We start from the raw sequence: 5,000 nt of genomic DNA on the forward strand, positions 1-5,000 counted from the left end.
GTGTGTATGCGTGTGCGTGCATGCGTTTGCCTGTTTTTGCTGGCGCGTATACACACACACACACTGACTCGCGCACACACACGCTCATACATGCATGCGCAGCACACACACACACACACACGCACACACACACACACACACAGACTCAAACATGTGTTTGTTGTGTGCGTTTATATGTTCATATTTCCTTTTTCGTAGTCCCTATTCTTCCTCTTCCGATTAACAATTCTTTCTATTTTTCTTACTGTTTCTGATCTAGACAAAAAGTCAGTAATTTTGAGAGGATAGTTAGTCGATTGCATCGACGCAATACTTTTCTGGTATTTTGTTTTATCGATCCCGTAGAGAGTAACGACGATCCCATTAAGTTTTGACGGATGAAGCGTTCCAATGCTCTAACCAATGTTTTTAACGGTATCTAATTTAGTCACTCGGTCAGCAGTTTTTATAGGAAGTATTTAGCCGATTACAAGGATCCCATTACTTAGCTGGTTTTACTGACCACCGAATGAATGGAAAGTAAAGTTGTGCTCACGGGGATTTGAAAACAATTTGAATGACGAGAAATAATCTTTGCGGAATTTGTTCCAAGTATTTACATTCTGATTTCATATTCTTCTGGGGCTAAATTTGCAGTTTATCCCAACGGAGTGAACCTCCGTTAAAAATTGCTGGCCTTGTGTCTGAATTAGAAACAGTTATGATTATTAGTATTTAAAATTAACTTCATGCTAAATTAATTGGTAGGGTTGTTCTTCCTGATTTTTGATGAAAACAAGTCTTCTCAAGTGTTAATGATCTTTCTTATGATTCTTGCAAAATATAGGATGGCGCTTTTCTTTTGATCAAAAATGCGAGCACAAATTACCACAATTTTCACCTTTGTGTTCCTATTTTGACAGGATCACTCCTGCAGTAAGATTTTATAACAATTTTGTTGCAATCTTCGCACTACCGTCTAATCCCTGCATCAATTACCAATTGACGAATAAGCCCATCTTTACTGTATTTTGGGACACTTACTATGCATGAGACTATTATGTAAGAATCCAGTCTTATTAACGCAATTGTGATAACGATCTTTATTTGACATTACATTCATAAGGACGACTGTAAAGTTGTGGCATCGCAACCTCAGTTGCTTTTATCGAGACACCATTTCTAGAGGGCTTCTAGCTAAAGACACTTATCTCTTTGTGATAGGTCGACTTTACCTTTGATCCTTAAGTCCCATTCAAGAACCGGGGTCGATCCCCTCCTCTAAGACTACAGGCCTTATGCGTATAGTAGAAAAAATTATTACTATTTTATTCATTTATTTATTTTTACTTCTCAGAGTTCTCGGTCTTGCTTGCTCTGGTTGATTCTGTGAGAGTGGACAGCAACCTGTTGTCAGAAGTCTCACAAGGTTTCTTTCTGTAAATTGCAAGTTTCGGTACTTGGATGTTAAATCATCGTGGAAGACATTCAAATACTCAAGTACCAATCTCAAAATACTAACTGTCCCTAATAGGCCTTTTAGGGCCTTTTCTGCCCTCATCTCAATTCCAGTTTCTCCGTTCTTATTTCTCGAACCTGGTTGTTAGTGCTCCCAGTACTGCTGCAAATACTGGGATAACAGTGACTCGCCGCATTGCCTACATTCTTACAATTTCATCTTTTAAAAGTCTGTATTTCCCCATATTTCCCCTTCATCTACGCGTGCATCCCCAGGTATGCAAATATCTATGATTTGGTTGCCTTTTCTCATATATCTACTACAACAATGTCTGATCTCCAAGCATCGAAATCACTCTGGATTGTAAAATCCCACAAGACCTTATATTCATTGTTCTCGGTGACACCCTGTGTTTCATGTTTCCGAGCTATGCCAGGCCGTACTTTTCCCACAGTCTCCAGTGAACAAACTATGCCACGTTATTGTGACTCCTTTTGCAGTGCTTTTATGCCAGCTTGTTACATTCACTCACAATATGTGAGATTGTTTCGTTTTTGCTGTTATATACCACAAAAGAGCGATTCACTACTGTTATCTATTTGGAACTTGATGTAATTAGTCCTCAGAGCTTGTTCTTGGTCGCTGCATATCAATGCCTCAATGCATCTGTTCAGATCACTTTTTCATAGCCATCTCTAAATGTTGGTCTTGTCTTTCTGTTGTAAAATGGGTTCCTCCCACTGGTGTGATGTATGACTGCCGTTGTGTTGTAGTTGTTGTTTACGCTAGTAGCCACAATAGTTACTAGTCATCGGATACCGTTGTATCTCTTCATACCGGAATAGTAATACGCTAACTTCTGTCTTACCGGGAGAGGTATACGGTTTCACTATACAACACTTCCCCTTCGATTTCTCTGAGATATTTCCCATGCATTATTTTCATTTTCCGATTGTTTAGTCTTTATTCTTTATCTTGTTTCTTAAACGTTTTTGGGTGCGCCATATTTACGGTCGGTATTGTGTTATTATTTCTCACAGCGGCATGCAAGGATTCACTCAGCTGTTTGATGTACACTCCCATACAGTCCTCGTTGGCAAACAGATCTTACATTCTATGAGGGTTCTTCCCTCCTTATTCATTATTATTATTATTATTATTATTACTACTACTACTACTATTATTATTATTATTATATTATTATTATTATTATTATTATTATTATTTGTTGTTGTTGTTTCCTGAACTTAGTGTTGCGCATGATTTAATTATTACGTTTCCCTTTGAGTTGCATCTTGCGTTATAAGATGAGGAACATTTTGTATTCTCTGTATAGAATTATTTCTGCTCTTCATATATTTTCTTGCTGTATATTATAGCTTTTTCGGATAATTTTTACTAAACCTAGCAGACATGTCTTCTGCACTGCACCTATTTTCAGTTTAAGATATTTTTCAATACTTTTCCCCAGATGATTTGTTACTGCTCCCAAGGCTTCAATAAGTAGCATTATAATTTTGTTGACTTCTCTGTTCCAGAACATGGAGATTTCACAATTCAAGTCGGTATATTACCTTTTTTCTTATTTCCGTCTTTTGACCCTGGTGTCAAATGGGTATACCGCTTCGATTACAATACCTAGTTTCATTTTGTTGGCGATCAAAATATCCGATGTGTAATGTCCTATTCTTTCGGTTTATAAGGAAAGTTTCACAACGACCTCACTTCATCGTTCTCGCGGATTGCATTTCTTTTCCTGCAAAATGTTTATAGCTTTCTCCTGTGGATGCAAAGCTCAATTTCCTACAAAAATGACTGTGTATTGTTGCAGTAAACTTATGTCAGCACTTTTTATTTTGATTCTGAGCTACCTGCGGACATTCCGATGGGAATGTTAGCTATAATTTCATTTAAACCATCGTACATTCTATGTTTGCGTGAGCATATCTAACATTCTCTCGATCCAATTTACTTTCAGAGCCTGTTCCAATGCTATTTACCCTAAAATCGTTCTGCTGTTACCTATCTCTTGATTTTGTTCCTGTGCTCTTTCCTTAGGGCCTGTTCCTGTATTATTTACGGTTAAGGACTGTGACTGTGCTATTCATCCTGAAAGCCTATTCCTGTGTCGTTTACTCTTAGGGCCAGTTCTTGTGCCAATTTACTCTTAAAAATTATTTGCAGTATTTGTACCGCTTCTTTACATTCAGAGTTTAAAACCCACCCATGACAACTTCCATCCCACCATGGTCGATAAAATAAAGTATTAATCAAGTATTGGGGTCGATATAATTTGCTAAACCTTTCCCCTCAAGATTACTGACTTCATCCTATATTAGAAACCGATGTAAAATGTCGGTGAACTGGAAAAATCGTTAGAGGATTAGAAAAAGTGCTTTCCAGTATTTCTTTTGACTCTTTAAATTATGAATTTACCACCGAAGTCAGCAGGTAAACTCTTTGCCTTCCATTTTTCTCGGTCAATAAAATGAAGTACCTGGGATCGATGGTATCGATTATTTCCCTGTCCTGTAATTACAGGTCTTGTGTCAAAATTTGAATTCATTAGTTTTATTATTATGTTTACAAGTGAAAGACGTCGATTTGGAGGTCGTCAGTTATTTTTTTTTATTTGAACAAAATAATATTAAAATATGCTTGTTCATTCAATAACAAAATGCTGCAACTTGTAGCATTTTGTTATTAAATCAACTAGCATCTTTTGAGACTAGTTGGTTTTATGACATTTTCGTCCGTTTGGGGCGAAGTTTGAAAGTTTAAAATGCAACGGAATATCTTCCTTTTTTAAAAAAAGCAATATGAGTTCTCAAATCGTGGGAAGAAATTGCGCTTCCAAACGGTTTCCCAGCACTAAATATTGCAGTTAACATACAAGGTCCATGCCATCTAACAGCGTCACAGGGCACTGGACTGATCGGTTAAATTTGGTGGAGTCTGGTTTCAGAACTGAAATAACGTGATGGACGGGTTTCTGAGACTCACTCGAAAGTGGGCTAAGAGGAAAGTCGGACAAAGAAGCGAACGCCTACTCCTCGTTGTGACTTGCTTCGTTTCTCAAATGGATAGACTGGAAAGTTTTCGTTTTCGCTTTCTGTAGAAAGAATGCATTCCATTTGTTAGATGTCCCATTTGCTGTCATACCTGCTGAGAAAACGGGCATGCTTTCGTTAATAATGCGTAGACAAGCGCCGAGGTAGCAACATCTCCAGCTTTTCCTTGACGGTGAACAGATGAGGACACCATCTACCAAACACGTTCTTTTTCCAAGCTCATCATCTCGTGTCTTTGATAGAGCTGTGGTCCTGCCTGGGTCTAGCGTAGACCGAGGTGGGGACCCTGGCGTATAAAGTGTCATCCGGTACTCACAGTCTCAACCAATTGTGCAGTGCAATCGCTAAAAGTTCTACCACTGACGTTCTATGCGATGAAAGTTTTGGAGATCGATAAATTAAGTACCAGTGAAATACTGGGATCAATATGATCGATTAGTCCCCTCCCCCAAATTTCAAGCCCTGTGCCTTTAGTAGAAAGGATTAATAAT

General features: G+C 38.1%; 1 protein-coding gene across 3 annotated transcripts in view; it reads left to right on the forward strand.

The window, feature by feature from the left end:
• LOC115209885 (glutamyl aminopeptidase) overlaps positions 1-5,000 on the forward strand; it is a 336,415-nt gene that overhangs the window by 53,100 nt on the left and 278,315 nt on the right. Inside the window, exon 1 of one of the 3 annotated variants that reach the window (XM_036501449.1) lies at positions 4,972-4,982. The exons of the other annotated variants lie outside the window; for them this stretch is intronic. The gene's annotated coding sequence lies outside the window, so the exon portion shown is untranslated. Of the gene's footprint in view, positions 1-4,971; positions 4,983-5,000 lie in introns of those variants that run through there. 3 annotated transcript variants of the gene reach the window in all.

Source organism: Octopus sinensis, linkage group LG3, assembly GCF_006345805.1.
Source record: "Octopus sinensis linkage group LG3, ASM634580v1, whole genome shotgun sequence".
NCBI classification, from domain to species: Eukaryota; Metazoa; Mollusca; class Cephalopoda; order Octopoda; family Octopodidae; genus Octopus; species Octopus sinensis.